Source organism: Somniosus microcephalus, chromosome 20, assembly GCF_052327205.1.
Source record: "Somniosus microcephalus isolate GS21.2 chromosome 20, FLI_Smic_1.0, whole genome shotgun sequence".
Classification (NCBI taxonomy): domain Eukaryota; kingdom Metazoa; phylum Chordata; class Chondrichthyes; order Squaliformes; family Somniosidae; genus Somniosus; species Somniosus microcephalus.
Window position 1 is genome coordinate 5504338 of NC_141006.1, and position 21172 is coordinate 5525509.

Sequence of the window (21172 nt, forward strand, 5' to 3'; positions counted from 1 at the left end):
GAAATGTGTGTTTAACACCTCGCGCCTTGCCATCCTTGGCTGTGTAGTAGAGCACGGACTCATCGGCCCCGACCCCGAAAGAATGCGCCCCCTCATGGAGCTACCCCTCCCCCACTGCCCTAAGGCACTTAAGAGAACCCTGGGGCTCTTCGCCTACTATGCCCAATGGGTGCCCAATTATGCGGACAAAGCCAGACCCCTCATGAAGTCCACATCCTTCCCCCTCACGGAGGAAGTGTGCGCGGCCTTCTCCCTCATCAAGGGAGACATAGCCAAGGCCACAATGCACGCAGTGGATGAGTCCATCCCCTTCCAAGTGGAGAGCGATGCATCCGACTTCGCCCTAGCCGCTACCCTTAACCAGGTGGCCTTCTTCTCAAGGACCCTACAGGGCCCCGAGATCCGACACTCGTCGGTCGAGAAGGAAGCCCAGGCAATTGTGGAGGCGGTACGGTGCTGGAGGCATTACCTGGCAGGCAAACGATTTACCCTCCTCACCGACCAACGTTCGGTTGCTTTCATGTTTAATAACAAGCTGAGGGGCAAAATCAAGAATGACAAGATCTTGAGGTGGAGAATCGAGCTATCCACCTACGATTATGATATCTTGTACCGGCCAGGTAAGCTGAACGAACCCCCTGATGCTCTTTCACGAATTACATGCGCCAGCGTGCATATTGATAGACTTCATGTGGAGTTTGCACATTCTCCCCGTGTTTGCGTGGGTTTCCTCCGGGTGCTCCGGTTTCCTCCCACAGTCCAAAGATGTGCGGGTTAGGTTGATTGGCTATGATAAATTGACCCTTAGTGTTAGGGGGATTAAATATGTGGGGTTACGGGGATAGGGTGGGATATGTGTTGGTGTAGGGGTTACGGGGATCGGGTGGGATATGTGTCGGTGCAGGCTCGATGGGCCGAAATGGCCTCTATCTGCATTGTGGGGTTTCTGTGATTTCTGTGATTCTGTGATTATGCGGGTCCATTCATGGGGAAGATGTTCCTCATAATCATTGATGCACATTCCAAATGGATGGATGTTTATCCTGTTAATTCTGCTTCCTCCACTACTACTATAGACTGCCTGTGTCAGAGCTTCAGTAATCAAGGGCTACCGGAGATCGTGGTAAGTGACAATGCCACTTGTTTTGTGAGTACAGAGACAAAAGAGTTCATGAGAAAAAATGGCATAGTGCAGGTGACCTCGGCTCCATATCATCCGTCCTCAAATGGACTTGCGGAGAGAGCCGTACAAACATTTAAAGAGATGATGAAAAAAAGTGCAGAAGGGAGTTTAGCAGCCAAAGTGTCACGGGTTCTGTTCAGCTACAGAATAACACCTCAATCCACCACAGGACTCTCTCCTGCTGAGATGTTATTAGGTCGTAGACTACGCTCCACTCTTGACCTTGTCCACTTAGACCTAAAAAGGAAAATGGAAAACAGACAAAACAAACAAAAAGAGAACCATGACAAAAAGAACAAGGAGCCGAAGTTTTGGAGAAGGATATGCGGTCCTTACCAGGAATTTCAGTTATGGACCAAAGTGGATTCCTGGCTTCATAGACTCAATGACAGGTCTAGTATCATACAAGGTCATGTTGGGAGATGGTAGGGTAGTACGCAGACATGTAGATCAGATACTTACCAGACAAGGGGAAATTGAAATTGAGGTTCCAGATGCAATGGCTGAGGACAGGGTTGCCCCCAGTTATCCAAGTGCATCTGTGGTGCCACCAACATGGACAGAGACAATTCCACAGGAACCTATTCATCAAGAGGAAACCATCGTTGCAGAGTCAGATACTCTGAGCACTGCTCAGGAGCAGCTGGTGGCTTCACCACAAACAAGCAGGGACTTTACTGTTAGACGTTCACAAAGGACTCACAAGCCACCAGAGAGATTGATACTGACCTGTTAGATTCATCAAGTATGGAACATAGTGAATGGAGACTTCTTATGTGACCCTTAGGAATGGTTGGTTGTTAAGAAATTCATACTGAAATCTTAAGGGGGAGGAATATAGTAATCTGGGATGTTATGATTAAGGTTATCCACCAGGTGGTGCTGTAGCCAGTGCTGCCACTAGTTAAGGTCAGGGAGTTGCTTCCTGTCAAGGTCAGCAAAGATGGAATGCCAGGATGCAGGATGCAGGCCTGTATGTTTGCTATGCAGTTGTTAATAAAGTATACAGACTAATTCTAATATCTCGCCTCTTCGAGTTCTTGTTTCACTACATGGATTTATCACAGTAGGCCTCCCCATCGAAGTCCTCATCTGAATCCTCTGCAGCAGAGCTGGTGTGTGACCTCCCACTCCAGGGAGCGGGAACCTGCTCTACCCTTTCCCCCTGCCCTGGCTGCAGGCCCCTTGTGCCCGGTGTCCAAGCTATCCTCTGAAGTACGTTGAGTGTCAGTATCTGAGCTGGCGGTTGGGAGTGTGAAATTGAGTGATGACGCTGTGTCTTCTGCATCACTGTTTTCTTCCTCTTCCATTTCCACAAGTGCCTGGCCAGGTGACGGTTCTTGGCTATCTAAAAGGAGAAAGGCACAAGGGTAAGGTTGTGGTGGGGGGAGGGGGAGCAAGCGGTGCATGCTTACACCATGTGCACCTTGTAAATCGGAAGAGATTGTGGGATGAGGGGGAAGTGGGATGTATGAAGGAGGAATAGGTATGAGGATACCGACATCTTGTATTATTTCAGCCCCGCCACTGGCCACGGACTCAGCGATTGCCCTCCCAATAATGGCCAGCACCGTCTCCTCCATTGGGGTCGGGTTATGCAGGTGCACCTGTCCCCTGCCAGTTAGGTCCTGCTGCCTCCGGTTGTGAGACACCTTGTCCTGCAAGATAAAGGGAAGTGTGTCAGTAAGTGTCATGCAATGTGTTTGGGTAATGTGTCTGTCATGGTTGAATAGCTGGCAGTGTGTGCATGCTGTGAGATGTAGGTGTGAGGCTTGCAGCAGTGGTAAGTGTGTGAGGGTGAGGTATGATAGATAGAGATTGTTGGTGGGTGAGTGCTGGGGGTGTGGTGCATTGAGCAGTGTGTGAGGGTGAGGTATGAGCCGTGTTTGGTAGAGATTGTTGGTGGGTGACTGATGAGGGTGTGGTGCATTGAGCAGTGTGTGAGGGTGAGGTATGTGTCATGTTTGGTAGAGATTGTTGGTGGGTGAGTGATGGGGGGGTGTGGTGCATTGAGCAGTGTGTGAGGGTGAGGTATGTGTCATGTTTGGTAGAGATTGTTGGTGGGTGAGTGATGGGGGGGTGTGGTGCATTGAGCAGTGTGCGAGGATGAGGTATGAGCCGTGTTTGGTAGAGATTGTTGGTGGGTGACTGATGGGGGTGTGGTGCATTGAGCAGTGTGTGAGGGTGAGGTATGTGTCATGTTTGGTAGAGATTGTTGGTGGGTGAGTGATGGGGGGGTGTGGTGCATTGAGCAGTGTGTGAGGGTGAGGTATGTGTCATGTTTGGTAGAGATTGTTGGTGGGTGAGTGATGGGGGGGTGTGGTGCATTGAGCAGTGTGTGAGGGTGAGGTATGAGCTGTGTTTGGTAGAGATTGTTGGTGGGTGAGTGATAGGGGGGGTGTGGTGCATTGAGCAGTGTGCGAGGATGAGGTATGAGTCGTGTTTGGTAGAGATTGTTGGTGGGTGAGTGATGGGGGGGGGGTGCATTGAGCAGTGTGTGAGGGTGAGGTATGTGTCATGTTTGGTAGAGATTGTTGGTGGGTGAGTGATGGGGGGGTGTGGTGCATTGAGCAGTGTGTGAGGGTAAGGTATGAGCTATGTTTGGTAGAGATTGTTGGTGGGTGAGTGATGGGGGTGTGGTGCATTGAGCAGTGTGTGAGGCTACTGGTGCAGATGGTGGTACGTAGCATGCGAAGATGAATTTGCTGACCTTGCCCACTTGTGTGAGGTCATTAAAGTTCTTCCTGCACTGCATCCAGGTCCTTGGGGCTGGACTGCTGGTATTGACCACAACTGCTATATGCTCCCATTGACTTTTCTGAATTTGCCTGGAGGGCCACCTGTGGAAATAGGACCTCTCTCCTCCTGTCCACCTCCTTCACCAAGGCCTCCAGTGCTGCATCCGAGAACCTTGGAGCATGCTCTCTCCCCTGTTGTGCCATCAGTGCTACTTCTCCCTATTCACACTCTGTTCCCCAGACAGTTCAATCACCTGCTGTAGGCAGAATGCACCTCCCCTTTAAGAGGTGCAGACTGCCTTTAAGAAATGCAAGCTAGCTGTAATTGGTGCTAGCCTTGCACGAATTCAGCCCCTGACGAGCGTGTAGCCACTCAGCAGCGCATTCAGCGCTGGGCTGCACGCCACAATCATGGTCATCAGCAGACAGCATGAAGTTGGTGGACTGCCTGCATTACTTTGAACGGGTGCAAGTTGATCCCGTATCATGATCCCCGTGCCCATTTTCGGGGGCAATCAAATTTCTAGCCTCTAGCTGTTTAGGGAGGAAATTCCAGAGCTCTGGGCCTAGGCAGTTGAAAGCACGGCCACCAATGGTGCAGCAATGACAATCGGCGATGCACAAGAGGCCAGAATTGGAGGAGCGCAGAGTTCTCGGAGGGCTGTGGGGCCAGAGGAGGTAACAGAGCTAGGGAGAGGCCGTGGAGGGGTTTGAAAACAAGAATGAGAAACACTGGGGATCAGCCCCTCTGCCCTTCTCTGTGCTGCGTCGAGTGTTGGAATGTTTCCATTGTGTCTTGGTTACTAAAAAAAATTGATTTTATTTTATATTTAAATAATGGCAAATAAATACAGTAAGAATAAAATGTTCCTATCGTGATGCTGCAGGACATGTGATATGAACAGTTAGTTGGCACCCTGTTGTAGTACAGATTGCTACACACTATAGACTGTATTAGGTTGGTACAAACTGTCAGTACATCCTCCTCATTGCTGACAGAATGGATCAGAATTAATTGGATTGACCTGTCGATTGAGCTAACCTTGGGTCTGATGAATACATATTTCAATGTTTGATTGTAGCCCTGCTTTTTGTTTGAGGGGTTGTTTTGTATTTCAATTCTTGAATTTATGCAACACCTCGTCACCTTGTCCAATTGTCTCAAAGCGCGACACACAGCAAGTTCCTTTTGGAATGCCGTGACTGTTATGGGGGTGATACGCTTATCAATTACTCCATAAAAGACGATGAATCAGGAAGGTGATGAAAAGGCTTTTATTAACTAGAGAACAGAGCATGCCTCTCGTGGGTGGCTGGTTCCAAGAAGGAAGTGAGTCGGCGAAACCCCCACCTTTATACCTGGTCATGTGGGCGGAGTCAGCTGAGGCATGCCTTGGTACACAGCGCCACCCAGAGGTAACAATATACAATAACAGTGGTTTACCACATTCACCCCTTGTTTAAAATTAAGTCCGGCGGGGTGAAGGGTACTACAAGTTCGTGTAGTTAAGTCTATCAGGAGGCCTTGTCTGACGTCCTGATCGTCGTGGTGGCGGCGGCGGTGTTGCAGCATCCAACGTCGGATCTGGTGTCTGGGTGGTCAACGAAGGGTCCTGGGGCTCCGGCATGTCGTCTACAGGGGTTGGATTGGGAGGGGTGGTGGGGGATAACGGTGGTAGTTCAGGGGTACCCGAGGGTGCGAGATCTCGTATGGAGACCGTGTCCTCCCGCCCGTCTGGGTATGTCACCCAGGCATACTGGGGGTTGGCGTGTAGGAGGTGCACCCTCTCGACCAGGGGTTCCGTTTTATGGGTCCTTACGTGCCTCCGCAGTAGGACGGGCCCAGGAGAAGTCAGCCATGCCGGTAGCGAGGTTCCCGATGTGGACTTCCTGGGGAAAATGAACATTTGCTCATGAGGGGTGGCATTAGTGGCAGTACAAAGCAGTGACCGGATGGAGTGGAGCGCCGCAGGGAGGACCTCCTGCCAGCGAGAGGTCGGAAGGCCCTTAGATTTTAAGGCTAAGAGGACGGCCTTCCAAACCGTCGCGTTCTCTCTTTCCACCTGGCCGTTCCCCCGGGGGTTGTAGCTGGTGGTTCTGCTCGTAGCAATACCTCTCGCTAGCAGGTACTGCCGAAGTTCGTCGCTCATGAAAGATGAGCCCCTGTCGCTATGTATATAGCTAGGGAACCCGAACAAGGCGAAGAGGTCATTCAGACATTTGATGACCGTGGTACTGGTCATGTCTGGGCAAGGGATGGCAAACGGGAAACGGGAGTACTCATCAATTATGTTGAGGAAGTACACATTGCGGTCAGAGGAGGGGAGGGGCCCTTTAAAATCGACGCTCAGGCGCTCGAAGGGGCGAGTGGCCTTGATCAGGCTTGCTCTGTCCGGCCTATAAAAGTGCGGTTTGCACTCGGCACAGATTTGGCAGTTCCTGGTCATGGTCCTGACCTCCTCGATGGAGTAGGGCAGGTTACGGGATTTGATGAAATGGAAGAACCTGGTGACCCCCGGGTGGCAGAGGTCATTGTGGAGGGTCTGCAGTCTATCAACCTGCGCGTTGGCGCATGTACCACGTGATAGGGCGTCTGGGGGCTCATTTAGTTTCCCGGGCCGGTACAAGATATCATAATTGTAGGTGGAGAGTTCGATTCTCCACCTCAAGATCTTGTCGTTCTTGATTTTGCCCCTCTGCTTATTATTAAACATAAAAGCTACTGAACGCTGGTCAGTGAGCAGGGTAAACCGTTTTCCGGCCAGGTAATGCCTCCAGTGACGCATCGCTTCCACAATAGCCTGGGCCTCCTTTTCGACAGAGGAGTGTCGGGTCTCGGGGCCCTGGAGGGTCCTTGAGAAAAAGGCCACGGGTCTGCCCGCCTGGTTAAGGGTCGCAGCTAGGGCGAAGTCGGATGCATCGCTCTCCACTTGGAAGGGGATCGACTCATCCACTGCGTGCATTGTGGCCTTCGCGATATCGCTCTTGATAAGAGTGAAGGCTGCACACGCCTCTGGTGTCAGGGGGAAGGAGGTGGATTTGATGAGGGGTCTAGCTTTGTCTGCATAGTGGGGAACCCACTGGGCATAGTAGGAGAAAAACCCCAGGCATCTCTTCAGTGCTTTTTGGCAGTGGGGGAGGGGTAGCTCCATTAGGGGGCGCATTCTGTCGGGGTCGGGCCCGATGACTCCGTTCTCCACCACGCAGCCGAGAATGGCGAGGCGTTTGGTGCGAAACATACATTTCTCTTTATTGTACGTTAGGTTCAGCCGTTGGGCCGTACGGAGGAATTTTTCTAGATTAACGTCATGGTCCTGCTGGTCGTGGCCACAGATGGTGACGTTATCCAGATAGGGAAAGGTGGCCTGCAGCGCGTTCTCGTCAACCATCCGGTCCATCTCCCTTTGGAAGACCGAAACCCCGTTGGTGACGCCGAAGGGAACCCTAAGGAAGTGGTAGAGGCGGCCGTTCGCCTCGAAGGCAGTATACTGGCGGTCCTCATGGCGGATGGGGAGCTGGTGGTATGCTGACTTAAGGTCAATGGTGGAGAATACTTTGTATTGCGCAATCTGGTTGACCATATCAGATATGCGAGGAAGGGGGTATGCGTCCAGCTGAGTGTACCGGTTTATGGTTTGGCTGTAGTCAATGACCAGGCGGCGTTTATCAGTGGTTTTAACGACTACAACCTGGGCTCGCCAGGGGCTAGTGCTCCCTTCGATAATGCCCTCCTTCAAGAGCCGCTCCACCTCAGAGCTAATGAAAGCTCTGTCCCCGGCGCTGTACCGCCTGCTCTTGGTAGCGATGGGTTTACAGTCGTGGGTGAGGTTAGCGAACAAGGGAGGGGGGGGACTTTTAGTGTGGAAAGGCTGCAGGTGGTTTGCGGCGGGCGATTTAAAAGGTGTTGGTTGCAGACTGTGAGTGGGGGGAGGGGTCCACCGTATGCTAATGTGACACTTTTAAGGTGGCACTGAAAATCCAACCCTAGCAGCACGGCAGCGCAGAGACGGGGCAGGACTAGAAGTTTAAAATTTTTATATTCTGTGCCCCCAACCGAAAGGGTCACCACACAGTAGCCGCCGACGTCCATTGAATGGGACTTGGACGCCATAGAAATCCGATGGCGCGTCGGCAGGACCGTGAGGGAGTGGCTACGTACCGTGTCTGGGTGAATAAAACTCTCTGTGCTCCCGCTGTCGATTAGGCAAGTGGTGGCGCGGCCGTTTACCGTGATATCCATCATGGAGCTGGATAGATGATGAGGGAGGGCTTGATCCAGCGTAACGGAGGCCAGTGTATGGCTTAGTGAGTCGGTATGGTCGTCCGACGAGACGGTGGTCGAGTCCGGAGACGAAGTGGCGGTTGAGTGCGGCGAATAAAATGGCGGCGGCCATGCGGCCGGAGGTGCACAAAATGGCGGATAAGATGGCTGCCCCCATGGTTCGCACGCGGCGCTGCTGTCGTTCGCTGCTTTCCCCCTGCAGGCATTGGCGTAATGGCCTTTCTTCCCGCAGCCCGAGCAGGTAGCGGTCTTAGCCGGGCAGTGCGCTCTAGGGTGTTTTAACTGGCCACAGAAATAGCATTTTTGGGCCTGGTTACGGGGCATCGCTGCGGTTCTTACCGGGGGCGGCTGTCCCAGTTGATTTCGGGACATCGCTGCAGCAGTTGGTGCCGGGGGCAGCGGTCCCATGTCCCACGGTCGCGATGGCCATGGCGCGGCGCCGTTACGTGAGTATGCTTCGAGGTTTCGGTGGGCCGCATCTAGCGAGAGCGCAAGGGCTACGGCCATCTTCAGGTCGAGCTCCTTGCTTTCGAGCAGTCTCTGCCGGGAGTAGTCGGACTGGAGGCCCCTGACGAAGGCATCACAAGTAAGTCCCTCCGCGTGCCCCGCAGCCGTTACCTCCTTACAGTCGCAGTCTCTGCAGAGTGTCTGTAACGCCCGTAAAAATGCCTCTACCGATTCCCCCGGTTGCTGCCTGCGGGATCCCAAGAGGTGTCTGGCGTAAATCGTGTTCACTCGGCGCGTGTATTGCCCTTTTAGTAGTTCGAGGGCCGCCGTGTACGTAGTAGCGTCCCGGATGAGCGTATATACTTGAGGGCTCACCTGGGCGGTCAAAACTTTTAGTTTGTTCTCCTCCGATGTCACGGCGGAGGCTCCTAGGAAGGATTCAAAGCAGCTCAGCCAGTGTTCGAAATTGGTTGATGAACCCGCTGCTTGAGGGTCGAGGTCCAGGCATGCCGGTCTGAGGGCTCGCAGCAACGCCTGCTGTTGTTGCTGTTCAGGTGTCGCCATTTTACTTCTAGTTAATAAAATTGATACGCTTATCAATTACGCCATAAAAGACGATGAATCAGGAAGGTGATGAAAAGGCTTTTATTAACTGGAGAACAGAGCATGCCTCTCGTGGGTGGCTGGTTCCAAGAAGGAAGTGAGTCGGCGAAACCCCCACCTTTATACCTGGTCATGTGGGCGGAGTCAGCTGAGGCATGCCTTGGTACACAGCGCCACCCAGAGGTAACAATATACAATAACAGTGGTTTACCACAGGGGGTAAATGCAGATCACAGGGCAATTCCTGGCGTAGAAATTAAACTGCACCATGTCCACTTTACAGGTGCAAAACGGGCACCTGAGCATCCAAATATGGCAGGTGGGACTGAGCGCACTTATTGCGTGCCGGAAGTGCGCCACCCGCCATATTGGATTGGGATGCTCCATAGGCATCCAGAGCACATGCCAGAACAATTCAGGAAGCTCGTTATAATGGCCCAGAAATTCGGGTCGGGGGCTTCCCGCGGGTGCAAGCCCCCGACCTGCACTTACCTAGCGCGCCGGCCGTTGAGCTGTGGGCCCGCGTGAAATTCCGATCCTGGGCCTGCTCCAGCTGCCGGCGCGCAGTGCTTGCGTATCCCAGGGGCGCAGTTAGTTCGATGCATCCCCTGGGATCACGTGGGCCATGGGGAGCCAATCGGAACAGGGAATGCTCCATTCATAAGATTGACAGGAAGAGCTGTCAAGACTTATAAATACTACAGCCCCAAAACAGCACTAAATCTTCAAATAATTTTTTTTTTAAATCACATTTAATAAACTATAAATTACATGAAATAACTATTTTAAACAATAATTTAAATTTTTGAAAAAAATAATTTTATTTTCTAACGGGGCTAAAAATAAACTTACCTTGCTTTAAAGTATTTAAAAATAATAAACCTGTGGAAAAAATGTTTTAATTTTAATTAATTCACCACTTACCTTGTAAAAAGCAGGCCTTGCGCCTGGTTTTTACATGTCTAACTTCTGGAGACTTACCCTCCCGGCGAAACCTGCAAAAAATACATAAGTTCGATGCGCACGCGCAGCCTCTCCTGCGCACGCATTCGACCTTTCAACCCCTTCGTTCAGGGGATCGGAAGCGTCGGTTTCCCGCGCATGCGCAGTGCATGCAGGAAACCGGCACTTCCATTGGGCTTACGGGTGAGTACCCCGTGCGTACTCTCCCGTGGAGACCCGAATTTCTGGGCCAATATTTAGATAAGGGTCCTACAATTGTGGAGGAACCTTTTGCGATATTGGTCTGTCCCAGCGCCAGACTCGTTACATGCTAAACTTGCCCAGCAACTCCTGGTGCTAACAGGCAGGAACATAGGAATAGGAATAGGCCATCTAAGGAAGGACCCTTCACCAGCGATATTTAAAGGGATCATCCACTACATATAGGTTAGTTGCTGGTTTGTCATTTCAGGTTACTAGTTAACTTCTGGGCATTCATTAGCCTGTTTTTGGACTTAACTCTGCCTGCTGAGAAGATTTTGCTGGTGCTGCGCTGTTCTTAGCTGCCTTCACAACAGTCTGGCTGCAGTCATGGGTGGTCTGGTAGGACTGAATTTGGGGCTGGAGGATGAGAGGGATCAGCAAGGAAGATAGGAGAAAGGAGGAGTAGCTGGGAGAAGAGGGCACTGTGCAGGAGGCCCACCCACAGCAAGTCTTCAGGGAGCACTTCACTGACCTGAACTTCACTGAGGAACAATGCCTGAGATGCCTTCACCTCGCAAAGGAAGTTGTCACTGAGCGATGTCACCCGCTGCAGCCAAAACTCGAGCCTTGTACCAGGGCATGGACAGCATTGCCTGTGGCTATCAAGGTCACCGTGGCACTTAACTTTTATACTGCAGGCTCATTCCAGGATGCAGCAGGTTACATCTCACAGTTTGTAGTCCACCGCTGTATCAAGGAGGTGTCAGATGTGGCTCAGTGGGCAGCACCCTTGCCTCTGAGTCAGAAGGTTGTGGGTTCAAGTCCCACTCCAGGGACTTGAGCACATAAATCTAGGCCGACACTCCAATGCAGTGATGAGGGTGTGCTGCACTGTTGGAGGTGCTGTCTTTCAGATGAGGTGTTAAACCAAGGCCCCATCTGCTCTCTCAGGTGGACGTAAAGGATCCCATGACACTATTTCGAAAAAGAGCAGGGGAGTTATCCCCGGTGTCCTGGCCAATATTTATTCCTCAATCAACATAACAAAAACAGATTATCTGATCATTATCACATTGCTGTTTGTGGGAGCTTGCTGTGCGCAAATTGGCTGCCGTGTTTCCCACATTACAACAGTGACTACACTCCAAAAGTACTTCATTGGCTGTAAAGCGCTTTGAGATGTCCGGTGTCGTGAAAGACGCTCTAGAAATGCAAGTCATTCTTTCTTATCTCTACACCAGGAGAAACATCTACATCTCACTCCAAATGGACAGAGCGAAGCAGGGCGAGAGAACACAAGGCTTCTCCTGCATGGCAGGCTTCCCCAGTGTCCAAGGTGCCACAGACTGCCTCCACATTGCCTTACATGGTCCCCATCACCAGCCTAGCATTTTATTAATAGAAAGCAATTCTACTCCCTCAACGTCCAGCTGGTTTGTGAACACAGGCAACACATCATGCAGGTTTCTGCCCAGTTTCCTGGCTGCAGTCATGATTCAATAAACCTGCGCCAGTCCTCTGTGATGCCTATGTTCCAACCAGGCTGTCAGGTTACAGGCTGGCTACTGGACGACAAGCGATATCCCCTTCAGACTGGCCTCATGACTCCTGTCAGGAACCTGGACACAGCTGAAGAGCTGACTTACAACAGGATCCATGCTGCCACCAGCAATGTCATTGAGCAGACAGTCGGTATGCTCAAGCAACGCTTCCGCTGCCTGGACCCTTCCAGGGGGCTTTGCAGCTCAGCCCTGAGTAGGTATCCAGATTTGTGGCCGTCTGCTACATGCTCCACAATGCACCTTCATGAGGGACCAGCCCTTACCACCACCTGGGCAGCAACAAGTGCAGCAGGAGGAGGAGGAGAAGGAGTGTGAAGAGGAGGAGCACAGAGAGGAGGAAGAGCACGAGTGGCATCCACCACCAGTGCCCCTGAGCTGCTGGAGCTCTCAGAGAGCTGCTCATCCAGGAGCACTTCACCTGAACCATCCCTTCCATACCCAATACACCAACAGTCCCACAATCCTTATTTGCTACATTACAACAGTGACTACACTTCAAAAAGAACTTCATTGGCTGTCCTGAGATCGTGACATGCTATAAAAATGCAAATTCTTTTTTTCTTTTCACTACAATGTTGACAGGTCAATAATTGACTAAATGATCTAAATGAGGGAACTAGATGTAATATCTCCAAGTTTGCAAACGATACAAAGCTGGGTGGGTGTGTGTGCTGTGAGGAGGCTGCTGAGAAACTCCAGTACGATTTGGACAGGTTGGATGATTGGGCAGATGCATGGCAAATGCAGTATAATGTGGATAAATGCGAGGTTATCCACTTCGGTGGCAAAAACAGGAAGACAGATTATTATCTGAACGGCAATAGATTGGGAGAAGGGGAAGTGCAACGAGACCTGGGTGTCCTTGTGCACCAGTCGCTGAAGGTAAGCATGCAGGTGCAGCAGGCGGTTAAGAAGGCAAATGGTATGTTGACCTTCATAGCGAGAGGATTCGAGTACAGGAGCAAGGATGTCTTGCTGCAGTTGTACAGGGCCTTGGTGAGACCACACCTTGAGTATTATGTGCAGTTTTGGTCACCTTATCTGAGGAAGGATGTTCTTGCCATGGAGAGAGTGCAGCGAAGATTCACCAGACTGATACCTGGGATGGCAGGAATGATGTATGAGGAGAGATTGGGTCAATTTTTTTAATTTTTTATTCATTGATGGGATGTGGGCGTCGCTGTCTAGGCCTGCATTTAGTGCCCATCCCTAATTGTCCTTGAGAAGATGGTGGTGAGCCGCCTTCTTGAACCGCTGCAGTCCATATGGTGTAGGTACACCCACAATGCTGTTAGGAAGGGAGTTCCAGGATTTTGGCCCAGCGACAGTGAAGGAACGGCGATACAGGTCCAAGTCAGGATGGTGTGTGGCTTGGAGGGGAACTTGTAGGTGGTGATGTTCCCATGCGTCTGCTGCCCTTGTCCTTCTAAGTGGTAGAGGTCGCGGGTTTGGAAGGTGCTGTTGAAGGAGCTTTGGCGAGTTGCTGCAGTGCATCTTGTAGATGGTACACACTGCAGCCACAGTGCGCCGGTGGTGGAGGGAGTGAATGTTGAAGGTGGTGGATGGAGTGCCAATCAAGCGGGCTGCTTTATCCTGAATGGTGCCGAGTTTCTTGAGTGTTGTTGGAGCTGCACTCATCCAGGCAAGTGGAGAGTATTCCATCGCACTCCTGACTTGTGCCTTGTAGATGGTGGAAAGGCTTTGGGGAGTCAGGAGGTGAGACACTCGCTGCAGAATTCCCAGCCTCTGGCCTGCTCTTGTAGCCACAGTATTTATATGGCTGGTCCAGTTCAGTTTCTGATCAATGGTAACCCCCAGGATGTTGATAGTGGGGGATTCAGCGATGGTAATGCCATTGAATGTCAAGGGGAGATGGTTAGAGTCTCGCTTGTTGGAGATGGTCATTGCCTGGCACTTGTGTAGTGCGAATGTTACTTGCCACTTGTCAGCCCAAGTCTGAATGTTGTCCAGGTCTTGCTGCATATGGACACAGACTGCGTCAGTATTAGGCTTATATTCACTAGAGTTTAGAAGAATGAGAGGGGATCTCATTGAAACTTATAAAATTCTAACAGGACTAGACAGACTAGATGCAGGAAGGATGTTCCCGATGGCTGGGGAGTCCAGAACCAGGGGTCACAGTCTAAGGATAAGGGGTAAGCCATTTAGGACAGAAATGAGGAGGAATTTCTTCACCCAGAGAGTGGTGAACCTGTGGAATTCTCTACCACAGAAGGCATTTGAAGCCAATTCATTAAATATGTTCAAGAAGGAGTTAGATATATTTCCTAAGTCTAAAGGGATCAAGGGATATGGGGAGAAAACAGGGACAGGGTACTGAATTTGGATGATCAGCCATGATCTCATTAAATGGCGGAACAGGCTTGAGGGGCCGAATGGCCTACTCCTGCTCCTATCTTCTATGAGTTAGATTTATCCTGTTTCTTGTGAATAGGCCATACCTGGGCAATCCTTCAAATTGTCGGGTAGAAGCCAGATCATAGCTGCACAGGAACAGCTTGGTAATGGTGGGCAGATAGTACTGGTGTGCAGGTCTTCAGTACTACAGCTGGGATATTGTCAACGTCATATGGAGTATACCAAATTGGCTAGACACTGGTATCTAAGATGGTCAGGAGGGACCTTGTTAGAAGGAGTAGAATTACCTGTTCAGCACTTTTGGCTGAAGACATTTGCAAACACTTCAGCCTTGTCTCTTGCACTCGTGCTGGGCGCCACCATGGTTGAGGATGGGGATGTTTATGGAGCCTCCTCTTCCCATTAGTTGCTGATTATCCACCACCATTCTCGACTGGATATGGTACAGCTACAGGGCTTTGCTGTAATCCATTGGCTGTGAGTAAACCATCACCTCCAAGTTCCTCTCCAAGGCACATACCATCCGGACTTGGACATAAATCGCCCCGCAGGCTTTCTTCATTCCATATCCGCTTTTTCCCTTCTTACTTCTATCTCACCCCACACACACTGCAAGACAAACTGCAGGTGTTTCCACCAGCCTCTTCTCTCTCTGCTTTCTTTTCACACTAAAAGCTAACCCTTGTCTTACTCTTTCATTTCAGCTGCTGAAAATGTGGAGATATCTCTGCCACTTCAGGAAGAGGAGGCCAGTCTCCCTGAAGATGTACCATCACTCGATCTCACCCTAGCAAGCACCAGCTCAGATACTGGCACCACCCATACTTTAGAGGGTAGGCTAGAGGACGGATCTTTACGTGGTGAATCACCGGGCATAAGTGTTCAGGAGCTAGGGCAAGGAATAGGATGCCACAGGTGCCAGTTCACTGGAGGGTGAAATTGCAAAGTAACTCCACTGCAGCGGACATAGATGCTGACTTCGAGGGCTGATGGGCATATACCAGGAAATGCCAGGTGCACTGGGTAGCCTGCCAGTGAACTTGCGCACAATGGCTCAGAGAATGGAGACAATTCTGTCCAACATGGACTGAGCGGGCAGCTCCATCAACAACACAGTGATGCCTACTATCACGGAGCCTCTGCTGACAGCTCTCATAGCTGCCATTAAAGCTCAGATAGCTGCCACCTTGGCTCTGGGGGAAAGTGTTGACAGGAACTTCCAGAGCGTCACCTCACTCCTGCACTCTGTTCTCACGTAGTGCAGTACGAGTGCTGAGGTCCAGTCCTAGGAGAGTGACCTTGGCCCCATGGGCGAGGAACCAACTGTCCCCTCTCAGGACGACAGCATGCCTGCTGCCCCGCCAGCCACTCCTCCAGCGCCCGTTAGTGCTACACAGCCAGCTGGGCCAGACTGCCCTGTCCCGGGCCGAGAGGCTCCAGTCTGTAGTCGGGCCCTCAAGGCCCGGAGCTGCTCGAGGTTGGCTATCTGAAGTGTCCTCAATGGAAGCTCAGCAGCCTCCACCTCCCACGGTGTAGACACTGGGGAAACACTTTGTAGGAGGTCAAGGATAGGAAGAGGAACACACATGATGGGCACTAAAGGCTGGCACAAGGGTGGCTTATAATTACTTCTGTTAACTATTAGACACAGGTGGAATTGAGTTGTTTGATAAGTTTGTATTTTGTTCAGGATTTGGTGTTGGTGTTAATATCTGTGGTGAAGAGAGAGCAAGAACCATAAGGCTGGGCTGAAGGAAGGCAGTCGGATGGTGGTAGTAAGGATGGCGGTAATAAGAAAGAAAGAAAGCAAGACTTGCATTTATATACTTGAACACTTGAAAATTCAAGACGCTTGACACCATTCAGGCCAGGGTAGTTTGTTGGACTGACCCTTGTCACTGAATTCAATATCTACCCCCTCCATCACCGTCACACTGTGGCTGCAGCATGTATAATCTACAGAACACATTGGAGCAACTCACCAAGCTTCCACAGCACTTACCCAATTGTCTCCTGACCCCATTTATACTGTCCACTATTACTTTCCCTGGTAACTTATTCCACAACTTGATTACCCTTTGCATAAATAATTCTCCACCTGACTTGCCCTCCGACTCTTGCAGGCTGTATATTTGGGTGATGATTGACAGTGTCTGTGAGACAAGTTCAATGATCTTTTTGAGCAAAGTGTCAATTTTGGAGTTGATTTATGGAGGTGCAAGGTGTTCAGCTTGTCAAAGTCTGGCCTGCACTAAATGTGACAGATAGGAAGCTTTGTTAAACTTGCAATTTATTCTAAGAATTTAGTCAATGCTTTTGTTGAGATTTGAGCTCCTTGCTAAAATTTATAGGTGGGAATTTTAACTCCCGGGCCCAGCGAGCAGCCGGTCTATCCAGGAGCGGCTAACTCCCGGGCCCAGCGAGCAGCCGGTCTATCCAGGAGCGGCTAACTCTCGGGCCCAGCGAGCAGCCGGTCTATCCAGGAGCGGCTAACTCCCGGGCCCAGCGAGCAGCCGGTCTATCCAGGAGCGGCTAACTCCCGGGCCCAGCGAGCAGCTGGTCTATCCAGGAGCGGCTAACTCCCGGGCCCAGCGAGCAGCCGGTCTATCCAGGAGCGGCTAACTCCCGGGCCCGGCGAGCAGCCGGTCTACCCAGGAGCGGCTAACTCCCGGGCCCGGCGAGCAGCCGGTCTATCCAGGAGCGGCTAACTCCCGGGCCCGGCGAGCAGCCGGTCTACCCAGGAGCGGCTAACTCCCGGGCCCGGCGAGCAGCCGGTCTATCCAGGAGCGCCAGCTCCCGGGCCCGGCGAGCAGCCGGTCTATCCAGGAGCGGCTAACTCCCGGGCCCGGCGAGCAGCCGGTCTACCCAGGAGCGGCTAACTCCCGGGCCCGGCGAGCAGCCGGTCTATCCAGGAGCGGCTAACTCCCGGGCCCGGCGAGCAGCCGGTCTATCCAGGAGCGGCTAACTCCCGGGCCCGGCGAGCAGCCGGTCTACCCAGGAGCGGCTAACTCCCGGGCCCGGCGAGCAGCCGGTCTATCCAGGAGCGGCTAACTCCCGGGCCCGGCGAGCAGCCGGTCTATCCAGGAGCGGCTAACTCCCGGGCCCGGCGAGCAGCCGGTCTATCCAGGAGCGGCTAACTCCCGGGCCCGGCGAGCAGCCGGTCTATCCAGGAGCGGCTAACTCCCGGGCCCGGCGAGCAGCCGGTCTACCCAGGAGCGGCTAACTCCCGGGCCCGGCGAGCAGCCGGTCTATCCAGGAGCGGCTAACTCCCGGGCCCGGCGAGCAGCCGGTCTATCCAGAAGTGGCTAACTCCCGGGCCCGGCGAGCAGCCGGTCTATCCAGGAGTGGCTAACTCCCGGGCCCAGCGAGCAGCCGGTCTATCCAGGAGTGGCTGTGGCGGGTGGTTCGGGGAGGGACCGGGGGGTCTGGGCTGGGGAGGCTTACACGCTCCTTGTGGGATTCCTGCTCCTTGGCCCCACAAAGAAAAGTTTTGAACTTTACCTTACTGGACCTCTTCAGGGGTCTGCCCAGATTCCCACTGCTGGACGGCTGCCGTGGGCCCCCCACTGACTTCCTTGTTAAGATGCCGTTGGGGTTCTAATGAAGTATCAGGACCACGATTTGCATAAATGTAGGAGGGTCTGGCCTGACTCCAGCAGGATCCTCATAAGCCTGAAAAATCAGGCAATTTAAAGTCCGACCAGTTCGGGGCGAGAGCGGGTAATTCACCCGTCCCATTTTAACTGCTCCCCCACCAACCGGGTGGGTGGGGTGCTTGGGTTGACATGCGCTCCTTTCGCTGCCTGCGCTTGGCTTCCGCTAGCTCCCGGCGAAGAGACTCGAGGTGTTCGGCGCCATCTCAGATGCTTCTCCTTCACTTTGTGCGGTCTTGGGCCAGGGGTTCCCAGGTGTCGGTGGGGATGTTGCACTTTTTCATGGAGACTTTGAGGGTGTCCTTGAAGCGTTTCCTCTGCCCACCTGGGGTTCTCTATCCGTGTCGGAGCTCCGAGTAGAGCACTTGTTTTGGGAGTCTCGTATCGGGCATGTGATCGCTGTCCATCGGAGCTGATCGAGCGTGGTCAAAGCTTCGATGCTGGGGATGTTGGCCTGAGCGAGAACACTGACATTGGTGCGCCTATCCTGCCAATGGATTTGCAGGATCTTGCAGAGGCAGCGTTGGTGGTACCTCTCCAGTGCTTTGAGGTGCCTGCTGTACATGGTCCATGTCGCTGAAGCATACAGGAGGGCGGGTATCGCTACTGCCCTGCAGACCATGAGCTTAGTGCCGGGTTTGAGGTCCTGGTCTTCAAACACTCTCTTCCTCAGGCGACTGAAGGCTGCACTGGCACACTGAAGGCGGTGTTGGACTTCGTCATCGACGTCTGCCTTTGTTGATAGTAGGCTCCCGAGGTATGGAAAGTGGTCCACTTGTCCAAGGCCTTGTTGTGGATTTTGATAATCAGGGGGCAGCACTGTGTGGCGGGGGCAGGTTGGTAGAGGACCTTTGTCTTACGGATGTTCAGTGTAAGGCCCATGCTCTCGTACGCTTTGGTGAAGGTGTTGACGATGGTTTGGAGTTCGACCTCTGAGTGTGCGCAGACGCAAGCATCGTCTGCATACAGTAATTCTACGACAGAGGATGGAACGACCTTGGATCTGGACTGGAGGCGACGGAGGTTGAACAGTTTCCCGTTTGTTCTGTAAATTAGCTCCACTCCAGTGGGGAGCTTACTGAGGGCGAGATGGACCATTGCAGCAAGGAAGATCGAGAAGAGTGTTGGTGCGAGGACAAAGCCTTGCTTGACCCCGGTCCGTACGTGAATTGGGTCTGTGGTGGAACCATTGGTCAGGATCACGGCTTGCATGTCATCGTGAAGCAGCCGGAGGATGGTGACAAACTTTTGAGGGCAGCCGAATTTGAGGACATTTCATAATTCCTCATGGTTGACAGTGTCGAAGGCCTTTGTGAGGTCAAAGAAGGCCATGTACAGCGGTTGGTGCTGTTCCCTGCATTTCTCTTGTAATTGGCGCGCAGTGAAGATCATGTCCATTGTGCCCCTTAGTGGGCGGAATCTGCATTGCGACTCTGGGAGGAGCTCTTCAGCCACTGGGAGAAGGCGATTGTGGTGGTGGACCATTAAACAACTAACGGGAGGAGGAGGCTCCATGAATATCCCCATCCTCAATGATGGTGGAGCCCAGCACGAGTGCAAAAGACACGGCTAAAGTGTTTGCAACCAACTTCAGCCAGAAGTGCCAAGTGGATGATCCATATCGGCCTACACCTGAGGTCCTCACCATCACAGAAGCCAGTCTCCAGCCAATTCGATTCACTCCACGTGATATAAAGAAACGGCTGAGCGCACTGGATACAGCAAAGGCTATGGGCCCCGACAATATCCCAGCTATCATGCTGAAGACTTGTGCTCCAGAACTAGCCGCACCTCCAGTCAAACTGTTCCAGTACAGCTACAACACTGGCATCTATCCGACAATGTGGAAAACTGCCCAGATATGTTCTGTCCGCAAAAAGCAGGACAAATCGAACCCGGCCAATTACCGCCCCATCAGTCTACTCTCAATCATTAGCAAAGTGATGGAAGGTGTCATTGACAGTGCCATCAAGCAGCACTTACTCACCAATAACCTGCTCACTGATGCCCGGTTTGGGTTCCGCCAAGACCACTCGGCTCCCGACCTCATTACAGCCTTGGTCCAAACATGGACAAAGGAGCTGAATTCCAGAGGTGAGGTGAGAGTGACTGCCCTTGACATCAAGGCAGCATTTGACCGAGTGTAGCATCAAGGAGCCCTAGTAAAATTGAAGTCAATGGGAATCGGGGAAAACGCTCCACTGGCTGGAGTCATACCTAGCACAAAGGAAGATGGTTGTGGTTGAAGGTCAATCATCACAGCCCCAGGACATCGCTGCAGGAGTTCCTCAGGGCAGTGTCCTAGGTCCAACCATCTTCAGCTGCTTCATCAATGACCTTCCCTCCAACATACGGTCAGAAATGGGGATGTTCGCTGATGACTGCACAGTGTTCAGCGCCATTCACAACTCCTCAGATAATGAAGCGGTCCATGCCCGCATGAAACAAGACCTGGGCAACATTCAGGCTTGGGCTGATAAGTGGCAGGTAACATTCACACCACAGAAGTGCCAGGCAATGACTATCTCCAACAAGTGAGAGTCTAACCACCGCCCCTTGACATTCAACAGCATTACCATCGCTGAATCCCCCACCATCAACATCCTGGGGGTCACCATTGACCAGGAACTTAAATGGACCAGCCACATAAATACTGTGGCAACAAGAGCAGGTCAGAGGCTGGGTATTTTGCAGTGAGTGTCTCACCTCCTGACTCCCCAATGCCTTTCCACCATCTATAAGGCACAAGTCAGGAGTGTGATGGAATATTACCACCTGCCTGGATGAGTGCAGCTCCAACAACACTCAAGAAGCTTGACAGCATCCAGGACAAAGCAGCCCGCTTGATTGGCACCCCATCCACCACCATAAACATTCACTCCCTCCACCACCAGCGTACCGTAGCTGCAGTGTGGACCATCTACAAGATGCACTGCAGCAACTCGCCAAGGCTTCTTCGGCAGCACCTCCCAAACTCGCGACCTCTACCACCTAGAAGGACAAAGGCAGCAGGTGCATGGGAACAGCACCACCTCCAAGTTCCTCTCCAAGTCACTTAGAAATATATCGCCAATCCTTCATTGTTGCTGGGTCAAAATCCTGGAATTCCTTACCTACCAGCACTGTGGGAGTACCTTCACCGCACGGACTGCAGCGGTTCAAGGAGGCGGCTCACCACC